The 17,102-nt window shown below is 44.8% G+C and overlaps 1 pseudogene; it reads left to right on the forward strand.

Annotated features, from left to right (window-relative positions):
* Positions 1-16,227: 16,227 nt before the first annotated feature.
* On the forward strand, positions 16,228-16,346 carry LOC134937732 (5S ribosomal RNA; annotated as a pseudogene).
* The last annotated feature ends 756 nt before the right edge of the window (positions 16,347-17,102 follow it).

The raw sequence follows: 17,102 nt of genomic DNA on the forward strand, positions 1-17,102 counted from the left end.
CACAGTGTACTGGAAAAGAATTGCAAGAGTGTGTGATATACTGTTTAGCTGGAAACACCAGCAATGGTCATGACAAGGATACCAATAAGTAATACAAGCTAACTGTGCTCACCAGTAATGACAGTCACAAAGAACCTTTATGACGCACTGACTATTATATTAAATCAGTACGGATGGTGTAATTACTGCCTCACAGCACTGAGGTCATGGGTTCGATTCCCACCATGGCACTAACTGTGTGGAGTTTGTATATTCTCCCCGTACTTGCGTGGGTTTCCTCTGGGTACTCCGGTTTCCTCCCACAATCCCAAAAATATATACTGGCAGGTTAATTGGCTCCCAACAAAATTAACCCAAGATTGAATGTGTCTGTGTGTACATGTGGTAAGGAATATAGATTGTAAGCTCCACTGGGGCAGGGACTGATGCGAATGGCCAAATATTCTCTGTAAAGCGCTGCGGAATATGTGTGCGCTATATAAAATAACTGGTAATAAATAATAATAAATCAAAAGAATGCCTAATTAGATACAACAGATGAGTGTTGAGTATCACCCATCTAAGTGTCGGGCAGGCGAGGTGCCCGCAAGAAACTAAAAGTAAAAATATACTATTACATAGTGTACAAGAAAAATGAGAGATTGCAGGAATGCGTGATACTCTAGGGCTGGAAGCACCAACAGTAGTAATGACAGAGATTCTTTCTGAGGAGTTTACACCAATATAATAAGGTCGTCTAGCTGTGCTCACCAGCAATGATGGTCACAGAGATCCTTTCTGAAGTACAAAGTATCTTACTAAGGTCTATTTTAGATAAAGTAAACGAGTGTTAGATAATACCCATATAGATATCAAATTCAGTGGTTAGAACTGGCTGGACTCCCCAGCAATAACAGTCACAGAAATCCTTTCTGAAACACAAACATGTTCTGCTATGATACAGAAGCCCAATTAAATAGGATAGATAAATATTAAGTATCACCCATTTAGATGTCCAGGGCAGAATGCCCACAAGGAAAACGCGTTTCACCCATTTGACGGGCTTGTTCACTTCCGATTCAGAGCTGCTCCTAGGAGTTGAGTGCCTGGGTGTTTAAAACCCCCAGTATAATTACTAACACCCAATAGCTGCGTCCGGGGGCGGGGTTGCGATAAGCGTAGGGTCCAGTCACGGGCCATCATGGACCGCATCACATGGGCTAGAAGTCATGAGGGGCGGAAGTCGTACACAACACTTCCGCCCTACCTGTGTTGCCATGGTACCAGGCGCCGCATTAAACGGCGTGACACTGTTGGCAGGCTTGGTACATGTAAAAAAGAGAGAGCCCAGGGAGGCGGAGGTTATACATCATGGACCGCATCACATGGGCTGGAAATCGTGAAGGGCGGAAGTCGTACACTACACTTCCGCCCTGTCAGTGTTACCATGATACCAGGCGCCGCATTGAACGATGTGACGCTGCGGGCAGGCATGGTACATGTAAAAAAGAGCCCGGGGAGGCGGAGGTTGTACATATTAATACCGCCTAGGTGAATGGTGTCATGCTGTAGTGTGCCGCGATACGCGGCATGACACTGATGTACTGTGTGGGCGGAAGCTGTCCTATGGACTTCCGCCCATAGTGGGTGTTATTATGTTGCTAGGATACAGTGAGCGGTATACGTCTCTGCATCCGAGCAATCATAGCACTGAAAGGAGGCCTCAAATTGAAACCACCCATCAATCTAATTTGCATTCATAGCCCAATTATGTCGATTAGGATTAGTACCAAAGTAAAAATTAAGAAAATTAATTAAAGAGAAAAAATGGAAGGAAATTTTTTTTCTATTTTACTGTAAATGGCAACCATAATAAATTAGAGAATAGCAAACTGGGAAGATAGAGAGTTTGGAAAATGACATATAGGGGAAAAAGACATCGGAAAGATGGGACAGAGCTGGGTATAGAACAGAAAGAATATTAATGGATTGAATCTAGATGAGTTCAAACATAAGTACGGCAATAATGAATTTTTTTTTTTTTTTTAAGGTATGGGTATAAACAAGGTAATGGATAGGTAATAAATAATGTGTATTGGGAATGAATTTGCGGGCTAAATTATTAGGAGTATTACCAGGTAGTGTCTACCATGGATAATAGGGTTTTGGGTAGACATCGAAAAAGTCCTAATCAATCCGGGGCAAAGTAATGTCATATAAGTAACGTGTCCCTTAAACTAAGTGGCTGGATAAATTAAAATAGAAGGTGCTTAAAGTAGGACAAAAGCTAGCTGTTAGGAAGCTGATAGTGCAAGATGAAAACAAAAAAAAGGGGTAAAAGTGAATAATTAGTTACTGTTATAAAGTGTATGTGTGATATCTAAAATGGAATAAGTGTATTTAAAGGTATTGAATCCAGTTTGTACAGATCTCGGGCAGACGGAAGCAGCTCAGTATGTAGCTATTTTCCTATATGCACTTATCTAAGTATAATCAAGATCTGAACATTTTCATTAATTGTTTTGGGAATATATTTCCGACCTATCATTGGTTGTTTATGTCTCATTTTATTGTTCTGTTGAGTTCCCATGTATTAAAAGAGTAGGAATATAGACAATAATACCAATTTGTAGTTATATTACTTATCTATAGACACTAAGACAATCTAAGAGTGCGCCCAAAAAAGAGTCATACTTTTCTCTTGTCTTGCCCATATTTGTTCCCTTTTTTGACTCTGGGCGCACCGCCACACGGACTGATAAGGAATATTCAGTACCTAACAATATTGTCCACTTCTGGCCTCAATATAATTATCGTTATACCATATATTTAGGTCTGTGCAGGATCAAAAACCTTCCCTTTTTTCGACGTTTGTTTGTATGCTGAGCTAAGCTCAGCTTCTGATCCTTTGCACGACCACGTGATTTATTTTTTGGCAAAGAGCTTTTGTCGCCTAAGATTTTGTTTTGTCTTTCGTTTCTCTTTTTTTTGGAAGAATATACTTTAAGTCGTTAACGGTCTTTCAACCTACTTGTTTTTTGGCAACTGTGATACCTCTACCACATTATGTCCTCCTTCTCTCTGAAAAATGAGTTGACTAAACGGAGGAATTTAGGACAATTTGAAGATCTCTTCTCTGAAACTCTGAATATTGAGAAAACATCAGTAGATTGGAGAACCTCTTTCTCTAAATTACAAAAAAACTCTTCAGAGACGAGTTCGTTTAACCTGGGACATTACCACTCTGGACATCTATATTAAGCATAAAATAGTACCTAGGGGTCTTAGACCCAAGAGTTTCCCTTCCTTTCCCCTTCCTACAGACAACCTTAAGAGTGAATGGGAATCCGCCCTTCTGAAATGTTCTTATGATCTATTGCACATCTTGGTAAAGCATGATACTTTGATGTTGGATCAGGTCGAAAAGGAAATAGAGGAGTTGGGAAAAGATCTAGAAAACTGGGAAAAAGATCTATCATTTCAGACAACTTTTGAAAAATACAAGAAGGATCTTGATATCTACGAAAAAACTATTATTGATAGAAAGCGTAACAAATTACAATGAGACAAGCGAGACTTCTCCCAAGGGGACATCTTTAAGTGGAACTCACAGCCCCCCAGAAACAGAGGTAGAAGACAACAAGAGGAATATACGTTTTCTGAATTCGAGTCGTCCAATAGTGAAGATTCCAGTAGTGAAGTGCACGATACTGCACGATTCGCTCCCAACTCAAATAGAGAAGACTCTCCTCATTTTTTAGAAAGAGGACAGAAACCAAGAGGAAGATACAGACCTCAAGAAAGACGAGACGAGGGGGGAAGAAGAAATACGGGACGAAATTCCCAATGGGATATGCCACGGACATCAAGGTGCCCGGAACGCCAGAGGCGGAAAATACGGTAGAATTGGCTACATCTCAACGTTTGACTATAATTAATTTATCTCATAGAATCCTTACCCCAGCACAATCAAGTGTTCTCAGTAAAGGTCTCTCCTTTTCTCCCACTAAATCGTTCAATAGATTCTTGTGGGAAAAGGACCTGAGATTATTCGGCCGTAAACTTTTGCTAAAAAAATTCTTTGCAAATAGAAGTCAACAGAAGGATGATAACCCAGAAACCACATTAACAGAGGATGATAGTATCACTTTGAATATCCTGGAAGAACTATATTCTGAATCCAACTTGGGTATCGCAACTGATCGACGTCCAATGTGTAAAGCTAAATCTAATTTCTTTCCCTCAGATGACAACAGTGCTAGTAAAAGTGCGAGTATTCTTAAATATGGTTGCCAAGGAATTCGACAATATTCATTTGAGGAATCTCAATAAACAACATATATTCCCAGATAACCTGAAAAGGGAGGAAAGACGGGCATTAAGGGAACTCTACACTTGGAAAGATGTTGTGATAAAACCATCCGATAAGGGCGGAAATATCGTCCTTTGGCCGACAGAGATGTATACCATTGAGGCACTTCGTCAACTGAATCAGACGACATGTTACAGAAAACTCTCCCATAATCCGATTACACAATTTTTGAGTGAATACTCCCAGATGATTGATGAAGCACTGTCAACTGGTACAATAACAAAACAGGAACATAAATATCTCTCAGTAACCAATCCCAGGATACCCACCTTCTACCTCCTTCCCAAGGTCCACAAGAATATCCAGAGACCACCTGGAAGACCTATAATGTCTGGGAATGGAGGGATGCTGGAACAGCCTAGTCGCTTCTTGCACTTGCATCTCCGGGAGTACGTATTGCAGCTTCCTTCTTACTTACAAGACACATCAGACTTGCTCCGTAAGATACAGGACATCAACTTTGAGGAGCATTTCTTACTAGCCACACTGGATGTAGAAGCGCTTTATACTAGCATCGACCATCAGAGGGGCCTTGAGGCAGTCAAACACTTTTTGGACTCCAGCAAGAATGATGATTTCAACTCTCTATTGTTCAATCTGTTAAAATTAATTTTAGAGAAGAATAATTTTACGTTCCAGGATCGATTCTACCTACAAATTAGAGGTACCCCAATGGGCGCAGCCTGCGCACCGACATATGCCAATTTATTTTTGGGAAGATGGGAGCAAACTCACGTCTTCAATGAAGACAATGACAGGTACACAGGACATGTCTTAATCTGGCTCAGATATATTGACGATATCTTTATTATCTGGGATGGGACAGAGGAACTCCTGTTGTCCTTTATTCATCACCTCAACAACAACAGCCTGAACATTAAATTAACACATACAATCAGCACAGATATGGTTTCTTTTCTGGACCTACGGGTTTACAAATGACCAGACGGCATTCTAGCCACGGAACTCTATCGGAAAGAAACCACTACAAATAGCATCCTCCTCCAAACCAGCGCACATTTCCCCCCACTATAGAGAACATTCCTAAAGGGGAATTTTTGAGATTAAGGCGCAATTGCTCGGAGGTAGGGATCTATAAGATGAAAAGTCATGAATTGGTTAATCGGCTATTAGAAAGGGGATACAGCAAGCGTTCTCTCAAGAGGGCTCAAAAAGCAGCACTTCAGACCAGCAGAGACACTCTGATCTCCCAACATCAACATAAGATCAAGACGGATGAGACTAAAATCAGGTTCATTGGAACCTTCTGTCATGAATGGAAACTCTTGAAGCAGGCAATTGAAAAACATCTACCCATTCTACAGTCAGACGTGGATTTATCACCTTATATAGATTCAAAAATCAATATGAGTTGGCGTAGGTCCAGAAACATCAAGGACCATTTGGTTAGAAGTCATTTTGTCAAGAATACTTTGATACAAAGTCAGATAACGGACTTCATGAGCAGTGGAACATCAGGACACATTAAAGTGACGGGCTCCTTCCCTTGTGGTAAATGCAAAGCATGCCCCTGTATTTTGAAAATTAATTCAGTGGTGGACAAAATATGGTGAGACCAAAATGATCAAGCAATTCTTTAATTGTGATACGGAAGCACTCATTTACTGCATCACGTGCAGTTGTAACATCAGATACATAGGAATGACAACTCGCAAACTCAAGGAAAGAGCGCTGGAACACCTAGGCACATGTCGCAATGCCGCTACGGACCTGGCTCGTATGAGAAAAATAACCACAGTTGCAAGACATTTCTATACCTGTCACAAGGATTACCAGAAGGACTTTAAGATCTTTGGTCTGGAGCAAATTCATTTAGGAATTAGGGGCGGTGACATCACTAAAGCACTTTTGAAAAAAGAAAGTGAGTGGATCTTTAGATTGGGTGGACTCTGACCTGACGGCCTTAATGAGAATATCAACTTCAGTGTCTTCCTATAAAAATCCTTTCTAAAAAATATATATTCTATCATGTTAATTCCTCCTATTTTCTTCATATTTTCTCATATACTACTTATATTTCATTATACCTTGTGCACCCACACCCCCTTTTGCTTTTCCCAAGGTGGTACTCTCTTTTCTTTATCACCCACTATACCTCACACATACATCATTCATGGCACCCACATTCTCACATCTCTTCAAACACAATTAATACATCCTTCTTACATCCTGTTTTTGCACCACTAATCACTTCATATTCGCCCACAGGATTCAATACCTTTAAATACACTTATTCCATTTTAGATATCACACATACACTTTATAACAGTAACTAATTATTCACTTTTACCCCTTTTTTTGTGTTTTCATCTTGCACTATCAGCTTCCTAACAGCCAGGGGCGGATCCAGAAGAAAATGATAGGGGGGGCACCATGGAAGGGGCAAGTACATTTGCGTGCGGCTTCGGTGCATGTGAGGTGGCGCTTCTTATACAATGCCCACAGTTGTAGCGCTCATTATGCAATGTCCACTGTACTGGTAGTGCCCGTTATATAGACCCCATAGTAGTGGTGCCCCTTATGCAATGCCCGTATTGCCCCCAGTAGTAATGTTGCCTGTGGTAATGCCCCCAGTCATTTGGCGCCCTAGTAGCTATGCCCCCAGTGGAATTGCCCCTGCAGGTATGACCCCAGTAGTTTACCCCCCCCTTTAGTTTAGCCTCCCAGTGGTAATGCCCCCAGTAGTTTGCCTGCTTGTAGTTTAGCCACCAGTAGTAATGCCCCCTGTAGTTTGCCCCATTGTAGTTTAGCCCCTGTAGTTATGCCCCCCTTGTAGTTTAGTCCCCAGTAGTAATGCCCCCAGTAGTTTGGCCCCTGTAGTTATCCCCCAGTAGTTTGGCCCCTGTAGTTATGCCCCCAGTAGTTTGCCCCCCCTGTAGTTTAGCCCTCAAGTAGTAATGCCCCTGTAGTTAAGCCGCCAGTAGTAATGCCTCTGTAGTTACGCCGCCAGTAGTAATGCCCTCCTGTAGTATGCCCCCAGTAGTTAGCCCCTTTGTAGTTGGCCCCCAGTAATAATGTCCCCCAGTAGTTTGCCCCCAGTAGATGCCCCCCAGTAATAATGTCCTCCAGTAGTTTGCCTCCAGTAGTAATGCCCCCTAGGAGGTTGCCCCCAATAGATGACCCCCCAGTAGTAATGCCCCCAGTAATAATGCCCCCAGTAGATGGCCCCCAGTAGTAATGCCCCCAATAGATGACCCCCCCAATAGTAATGCCCCCCAGTAGTAATGCCTCCCCAGTAGTAATGCCCCTTGTTGATGCTCCCCCAGTAATAATGCCCCCAGTAGTAATGTCCCTTGTTGATGCCCCCAGTAGTAATGCCCCTTGTTGATTCCCCCCAGTAGTAATGGGGGCGTGGCCTGGCAGGCAACGAGTGCAGACGAACCCCATCAGAGCTCCCGACTGGCGTCCACTTAACCCATACCGCCGGAGCCGCAGGATACTGGAGCTTCCCTCACCCTGCCCGCCCACCATGGCCTTCTACCTGCTGAGCTGCTGCTCAGGCTGGGGAGCGGACGCCTATTACGGACGGAGAGCGGTGCTGTGTCCCGGCGGCCACGACCGGAAGTACCGGAGCCTGCCTGCTGATCTCTCCTCCAGAGCTGCTGCTTCTCTCACGCTCCGGCTGCTACTGCTATCTCCCTGTGCGGCGCCAGGGGGGCGACGACGGAGGGACGTGGGAGGGACGGAGGCCACAAACGACAGGGGGGGCACGGGCCCGAGTGCCCCCCCCCTGGATCCGCCACTGCTAATAGCTAGCTTTTGTCCTACTTTAAGCACCATCTATTTTAATTTATCCAGCCACTTAGTTTAAGGGACACGTTACTTATATGACATTACTTTGCCCCGGATTGATTAGGACTTTTTCGATGTCTACCCAAAACCCTATTATCCATGGTAGACATTACCTGGTAATACTCCTAATAATTTAGCCCGCAAATTCATTCCCAATACACATTATTTATTACCTATCCATTACCTTGTTTATACCCATACCTTAATTTTTTTTTTTTCGATTATTGCCGTACTTATGTTTTAACTCATCTAGATTCAATCCATTAATATTCTTTCTGTTCTATACCCAGCTCTGTCCCATCTTTCCGATGTCTTTTTCCCCTATATGTCATTTTCCAAACTCTCTATCTTCCCAGTTTGCTATTCTCTAATGTATAATGGTTGCCATTTACAGTAAAATATAAATAAAATTTCTCTATCGTCCTAAGTGGATGCTGGGGTTCCTGAAAGGACCATGGGGAATAGCGGCTCCGCAGGAGACAGGGCACAAAAAAGTAAAGCTTTACTAGGTCAGGTGGTGTGCACTGGCTCCTCCCCCTATGACCCTCCTCCAGACTTCAGTTAGATTTTGTGCCCGAACGAGAAGGGTGCAATCTAGGTGGCTCTCCTAAAGAGCTGCTTAGAGAAAGTTTAGTTTAGGTTTTTTTCTTTACAGTGAGTCCTGCTGGCAACAGGATCACTGCAACGTGGGACTTAGGGGGAAAGTAGTAAACTCACCTGCATGCAGAGTGGATTTGCTGCTTGGCTACTGGACACCATTAGCTCCAGAGGGATCGAACACAGGCCCAGCCGTGGAGTCCGGTCCCGGAGCCGCGCCGCCGACCCCCTTGCAGATGCTGAAGCGTGAAGAGGTCCGGAAACCGGCGGCTGAAGACTCCTCAGTCTTCATAAGGTAGCGCACAGCACTGCAGCTGTGCGCCATTTTCCTCTCAGCACACTTCACTGGGCAGTCACTGAGGGTGCAGAGCGCTGGGGGGGGGCGCTCTGAGAGGCAAATATAAACCTTATACAAGGCTAAAAATACCTCACATATAGCCCATAGGGGCTATATGGAGATATTTAACCCCTGCCTGACTGGAAAAATAGCGGGAGAAGAACCCGCCGAAAAAGGGGCGGGGCCTATCTCCTCAGCACACGGCGCCATTTTCTGTCACAGCTCCGCTGGTCAGAACGGCTCCCAGGTCTCTCCCCTGCACTGCACTACAGAAACAGGGTAAAACAGAGAGGGGGGGCACATTAATGGCTATATATATATATATATATTAAAGCAGCTATAAGGGAGCACTTAATATAAGGATATCCCTTGTATATATAGCGCTTTGTGGTGTGTGCTGGCAGACTCTCCCTCTGTCTCCCCAAAAGGGCTAGTGGGTCCTGTCTTCATTAGAGCATTCCCTGTGAGTTTGCGGTGTGTGTCGGTACGTGGTGTCGACATGTATGAGGACGATATTGGTGTGGAGGCGGAGCAATTGCCAAATATGCAGATGTCACCCCCCAGGGGGTCGACACCAGAATGGATGCCTTTATTTGTGGAATTACGTGATGGTTTATCTTCCCTTAAACAGTCAGTTGAGGACATGAGGCGGCCGGACAATCAATTAATGCCTGTCCAGGCGCCTCAAACACCGTCAGGGGCTGTAAAACGCCCTTTGCCTCAGTCGGTCGACACAGACCCAGACACGGGCACTGATTCCAGTGACGACGGTAGAAATTCAAACGTATTTTCCAGTAGGGCCACACGTTATATGATTTTGGCAATGAAGGAGACGTTACATTTAGCTGATACTACAGATACCGTAAAACAGGGTATTATGTATGGTGTGAAAAAACTACAAACAGTTTTTCCTGAATCAGAAGAATTAAATGACGTGTGTGATGAAGCGTGGGTTGCTCCTGATAAAAAGTTGATAATTTCAAAAAAGTTATTGGCATTATACCCTTTCCCGCCAGAGGTTAGGGCGCGCTGGGAAACACCCCCTAAGGTGGACAAGGCGCTCACACGCTTATCCAAACAAGTGGCGTTACCCTCTCCTGAGACGGCCGCACTTAAGGATCCATCAGATAGAAAGATGGAAGTTATTCAAAAGAATATATACACACATGCAGGTGTTATACTACGACCAGCTATAGCAACTGCCTGGATGTGCAGTGCTGGAGTAGTTTGGTCAGAATCCCTGATTGAAAATATTGATACCCTAGATAGGGACAATGTTTTACTGTCGTTAGAACAAATAAAGGATGCATTTATCTATATGCGTGATGCACAGAGGGATATTTGCACACTGGCATCTCGGGTGAGTGCTATGTCCATTTCAGCCAGAAGAGCCTTATGGACACGACAGTGGACAGCCGATGCGGATTCAAAACGTCACATGGAGGTTTTGCCGTATAAAGGGGAGGAGTTATTTGGAGTTGGTCTATCAGACTTGGTGGCCACGGCTACTGCCGGGAAATCCACTTTTTTACCTCAAGTCACTCCCCAACAGAGAAAGGCACCGACCTTTCAACCGCAGCCTTTTCGCTCCTACAAAAATAAGAGAGCAAAGGGCTTGTCGTACCTGCCACGAGGCAGAGGAAGAGGGAAGAGACACCAACAGGCAGCTCCTTCCCAGGAACAGAAGCCCTCCCCGGCTCCTGCAAAAACCTCAGCATGACGCTGGGGCCTCTCAAGCGGACTCGGGGACAGTGGGGGGCCGTCTCAAAAATTACAGCGCGCAGTGGGCTCACTCGCAGGTAGACCCCTGGATCCTGCAGATAATATCTCAGGGGTACAGGTTGGAATTAGAGACGGAGCCTCCTCATCGTTTCCTGAAGTCTGCCTTACCAACCGTCTCTTCCGAAAGGGAGAGGGTGTTGGAAGCCATTCACAAGCTGTACGCTCAGCAGGTGATAGTCAAAGTACCCCTATTACAACAAGGAAAGGGGTATTATTCCACTCTATTTGTGGTACCGAAGCCGGATGGCTCGGTAAGGCCTATTCTAAATCTGAAGTCCTTGAACCTCTACATAAAAAAGTTCAAGTTCAAGATGGAGTCACTCAGAGCAGTGATAGCGAACCTGGAAGAAGGGGACTTTATGGTATCCTTGGACATCAAGGATGCGTATCTACACGTTCCGATTTACCCCGCACACCAGGGGTACCTCAGGTTCATTGTTCAAAACTGTCACTATCAGTTTCAGACGCTGCCGTTCGGATTGTCCACGGCGCCTCGGGTCTTTACCAAGGTAATGGCCGAGATGATGATTCTTCTTCGAAGAAAAGGCGTATTAGTTATCCCATACTTGGACGATCTCCTAATAAGGGCAAGGTCCAGAGAACAGCTGGAGACAGCTTTAGCACTATCTCAAGAGGTGCTAAGACAACACGGGTGGATTCTGAATATTCCAAAATCCCATTTAATCCCGACAACTCGTCTGCTGTTCCTAGGAATGATTCTGGACACGGTTCAGAAAAAGGTTTTCCTTCCAGAGGAAAAAGCCAAGGAGTTATCCGATCTGGTCAGGAACCTCCTAAAACCAGGAAAAGTGTCAGTACATCAATGCACAAGAGTCCTGGGAAAAATGGTGGCTTCTTACGAAGCAATTCCATTCGGCAGATTCCATGCAAGAATATTCCAAAGGGATCTGTTGGACAAATGGTCAGGGTCGCATCTGCAGATGCACCTGCGAATAACCCTGTCACCAAAGACAAGGGTGTCACTTCTGTGGTGGTTGCAGAAGGCTCACCTATTAGAAGGCCGCAGATTCGGCATTCAGGATTGGATCCTGGTGACCACGGACGCCAGCCTGAGAGGCTGGGGAGCAGTCACACAAGGAAGAAACTTCCAGGGAGTATGGACGAGTCTGGAAAAGTCTCTTCACATAAACATTCTGGAACTAAGAGCAATCTACAATGCTCTAAGCCAGGCGGAACTTCTCCTGCAAGGAAAGCCGGTGTTGATTCAGTCGGACAACATCACGGCGGTCGCCCATGTAAACAGGCAGGGCGGCACAAGAAGCAGGAGTGCAATGGCAGAAGCTGCCAAGATTCTTCGCTGGGCGGAGAATCACGTGATAGCACTGTCAGCAGTGTTCATCCCGGGCGTGGACAACTGGGAAGCAGACTTCCTCAGCAGACACGATCTTCATCCGGGAGAGTGGGGTCTACATCCAGAAGTCTTCAACATGTTAATAGACCGTTGGGAAAGACCAATTGTAGACATGATGGCGTCTCGCCTCAACAAGAAACTGGACAAATATTGCGCCAGGTCAAGAGATCCACAGGCAATAGCTGTGGACGCACTGGTAACTCCTTGGGTGTACCAGTCAGTGTATGTGTTTCCTCCTCTGCCGCTCATACCAAAGGTATTGAAGATCATACGGCAAAGAAGAGTAAGAACAATACTAGTGGTTCCGGATTGGCCGAGAAGGACTTGGTATCCGGAACTTCAAGAGATGCTCACGGACGAACCGTGGCCTCTACCTCTGAGAAGGGACCTGCTACAGCAGGGTCCCTGTCTTTTTCAAGACTTACCGCGGCTGCGTTTGACGGCATGGCGGTTGAACGCCAGATCCTAAAAGGGAAAGGCATTCCAGAAGAAGTCATTCCTACCTTGATTAAGGCACGGAAGGAAGTCACCGTGAAACATTATCACCGCATTTGGCGAAAATATGTAGCGTGGTGCGAGGATCGGAGGGTTCCGACGGAGGAATTCCAACTGGGTCGTTTCCTACATTTCCTGCAATCAGGATTATCTATGGGTCTCAAATTGGGATCCATTAAGGTTCAAATTTCGGCCCTGTCAATATTCTTCCAAAAAGAATTGGCCTCTGTCCCTGAGGTCCAGACTTTTGTCAAGGGAGTACTGCATATACAGCCTCCTGTGGTGCCTCCGGTGGCACCGTGGGATCTAAATGTAGTTTTAGATTTCCTCAAATCCCATTGGTTTGAACCATTGAAAAAGGTGGATTTGAAATATCTCACATTGAAAGTGACTATGTTACTAGCCCTGGCCTCTGCCAGGAGAGTATCTGAATTGGCGGCTTTATCTTATAAAAGTCCTTATCTAATCTTCCATTCGGATAGGGCAGAACTGCGGACTCGTCCGCATTTTCTCCCTAAAGTGGTATCAGCATTTCATCTGAACCAACCTATTGTGGTGCCTGCGGCCACTAGCGACTTGGAGGACTCCAAGTTGTTGGACGTTGTCAGAGCCTTAAAAATATACATTGCAAGGACGGCTGGAGTCAGAAAATCTGACTCGCTGTTTATATTGTATGCACCCAACAAGTTGGGCGCACCTGCTTCTAAGCAGTCGATTGCTCGTTGGATTTGTAACACAATTCAACTTGCACATTCTGTGGCAGGCCTGCCACAGCCTAAAACTGTAAAAGCCCACTCCACAAGGAAGGTGGGCTCATCTTGGGCGGCTGCCCGAGGGGTCTCGGCATTACAACTCTGCCGAGCAGCTACGTGGTCGGGGGAGAACACGTTTGTAAAATTTTACAAATTTGATACCCTGGCAAAGGAGGACCTGGAGTTCTCTCATTCGGTGCTGCAGAGTCATCCGCACTCTCCCGCCCGTTTGGGAGCTTTGGTATAATCCCCATGGTCCTTTCAGGAACCCCAGCATCCACTTAGGACGATAGAGAAAATAAGAATTTACTTACCGATAATTCTATTTCTCGGAGTCCGTAGTGGATGCTGGGCGCCCATCCCAAGTGCGGATTATCTGCAATACTTGTACATAGTTATTGTTAACTAATTCGGGTTATTGTTAAGGAGCCATCTTTAAGAGGCCCTTTCTGTTGTCATACTGTTAACTGGGTTTAGATCACAAGTTGTACGGTGTGATTGGTGTGGCTGGTATGAGTCTTACCCGGGATTCAAAATGCCTCCCTTATTGTGTATGCTCGTCCGGGCACAGTACCTAACTGGAGTCTGGAGGAGGGTCATAGGGGGAGGAGCCAGTGCACACCACCTGACCTAGTAAAGCTTTACTTTTTTGTGCCCTGTCTCCTGCGGAGCCGCTATTCCCCATGGTCCTTTCAGGAACCCCAGCATCCACTACGGACTCCGAGAAATAGAATTATCGGTAAGTAAATTCTTATTTTCCTTCCCTTTTTTCTCTTTAATTAATTTTCTTAATTTTTACTTTGGTACTAATCCTAATGTACATAATTGGGCTATGAATGCAAATTAGATTGATGAGTGGAGTTTAAATTTAGGCCCTCCTTTCATTGCTATGATTGCTCGGATGCAGAGAGACGTATACCGCTCACTGTATCCTAGCAACATAATAACACCCACTATGGGCGGAAGTCCATAGGACGGCTTCCGCCCACACAGTACATCAGTGTCATGCCGCGTATCACGGCACACTACAGCATGACACCATTCACCTAGGCGGTATTAATATGTACAACCTCCGCCTCCCCGGGCTCTCTCTTTTTTACATGTACAAAGCCTGCCCGCAGCGTCACATCGTTCAATGCGGCGCCTGGTATCATGGTAACACTGACAGGGCGGAAGTGTAGTGTACGACTTCCGCCCTTCACGATTTCCAGCCCATGTGATGCGGTCCATGATGTATAACCTCCGCCTCCCCGGGCTCTCTCTTTTTTACATGTACCAAGCCTGCCAACAGTGTCACGCCGTTTAATGCGGAGCCTGGTACCATGGCAACACAGGTAGGGCGGAAGTGTTGTGTACGACTTCCGCCCCTCATGACTTCTAGCCCATGTGATGCGGTCCATGATGGCCCGTGACTGGACCCTACGCTTATCGCAACCCCGCCCCCAGACGCAGCTATTGGCTGTTAGTAATTATACTGGGGTTTTTAAACACCCAGGCACTCAACTCCTAGGAGCAGTTCTGAATCGGAAGTGAACAAGCCCGTCAAACGGGTGAAACGCGTTTTCCTTGCGGGCATTCTGCCCTGGACATTTATTCCTTGTGGGCATTCTGCCCTGGACATCTAAATGGGTGATACTTAATATTTATCTATCCTATTTAATTGGGCTTCTGTATCATAGCAGAACATGTTTGTGTTTCAGAAAGGATTTCTGTGACTGTTATTGCTGGGGAGTCCAGCCAGTTCTAACCACTGAATTTGATATCTATATGGGTATTATCTAACACTCGTTTACTTTATCTAAAATAGACCTTAGTAAGATACTTTGTACTTCAGAAAGGATCTCTGTGACCATCATTGCTGGTGAGCACAGCTAGACGACCTTATTATATTGGTGTAAACTCCTCAGAAAGAATCTCTGTCATTACTACTGTTGGTGCTTCCAGCCCTAGAGTATCACACATTCCTGCAATCTCTCATTTTTCTTGTACACTATGTAATAGTATATTTTTACTTTTAGTTTCTTGCGGGCACCTCGCCTGCCCGACACTTAGATGGGTGATACTCAACACTCATCTGTTGTATCTAATTAGGCAATTTTTTGATTTAGTATAATAGTCAGTGTGTCATAAAGGTTCTTTGTGACTGTCATTACTGGTGAGCACAGTTAGCTTGTATTACTTATTGGTATCCTTGTCATGACCATTGCTGGTGTTTCCAGCTAAAGAGTATATCACACACTCTTGCAATTCTTTTCCAGTACACTGTGTAATAGCATATTCAGGCACCTAATAGGGACAGGCTGTTTGTGGTCCCACATTTAGTCTGCTTTAGGTATTTAAAACTGTGTGGTTTTTTTCATTGTAATCCCTCAGTGGGCTTCTTACTAGAGTGTTAACTGCATGGGTTAGACCCTATTTGACTCATTTGAAATAGGATTCATTAGTATCTAACAAATCAGGGGACCCTAAGGAATCCACAAAGACATAACTTTGTTAATTCTTCTTTCACACTGTTCTCCTTCTCTTCTTTCCGTGAACTCTCATTCACGATTCTGGGGAGCGTGTCCCCCTAGGAGACACGACTTTTCAGTCTAACGTGGACAGCAGATTCACGCTTGTACATCTGTTGCTATTTCCCTTCCCCACTTATTCCCATTATCTTTTTTTCTGAGGAGGAATTAATTCCTTCGTTTCGGTGCACTCTCATTGGTGATATAGGGTCTAATCTTCCTACGACCATACCCCTACGCTTACGCCCAATCTCGTCCGATCTTGGAAGCTAAACGGAGGTGGGCTGGGTCAGTACCTAGACGGACGACTGCTAGGGAATACCCGGTGAAGTAGGAAGACTCCCCTTTCCTAACTATACCAACAGCAGTATCACCACTTATACTCATTCCAACTATTTCTTGAACCAGATTACTTTTCTGTTGTACCTTTCCCACAACAGTGGTCAATTATTAGAAAGGTAATTCAGTGTGTGGGTTCTCCCTCTCACGAATTCTACCCTATTTAGGGCCGCATTAACACAAACACAGTTTGTACAGATCTCGGGCAGACGGAAGCAGCTCAGTATGTAGCTATTTTCCTATATGCACTTATCTAAGTATAATCAAGATCTGAACATTTCATTAATTTTTTGGGGAATATATTTCCGACCTATCATTGTTTGTTTATGTCTCATTTTATTGTTCTGTTGAGTTCCCATGTATTAAAAGAGTAGGAATATAGACAATAATACCAATTTGTAGTTATATTACTTATCTATAGACACTAAGACAATCTAAGAGTTCGCCCAAAAAAGAGTCATACTTTTCTCTTGTCTTGCCCATATTTGTTCCCTTTTTTGACTCTGGGCGCACCGCCACACGGACTGATAAGGAATATTCAGTACCTAATAATATTGTCCACTTCTGGCCTCAATATAATTATCGTTATACCATATATTTAGGTCTGTGCAGGATCAAAAACCTTCCCTTTTTTCGACATTATCAGGAGGTTGTCACGCAGGAAGTCTCGGAATTGCGGTCGGAGGTCGACCTCATACGCGAACAAGTCGAGGACCTTGAGAATCGTTTGCGCAGAAACAATTTGTGAATACGC

This window comes from Pseudophryne corroboree, chromosome 6 (genome assembly GCF_028390025.1).
Source record: "Pseudophryne corroboree isolate aPseCor3 chromosome 6, aPseCor3.hap2, whole genome shotgun sequence".
In the NCBI taxonomy this organism is placed as follows: Eukaryota; Metazoa; Chordata; class Amphibia; order Anura; family Myobatrachidae; genus Pseudophryne; species Pseudophryne corroboree.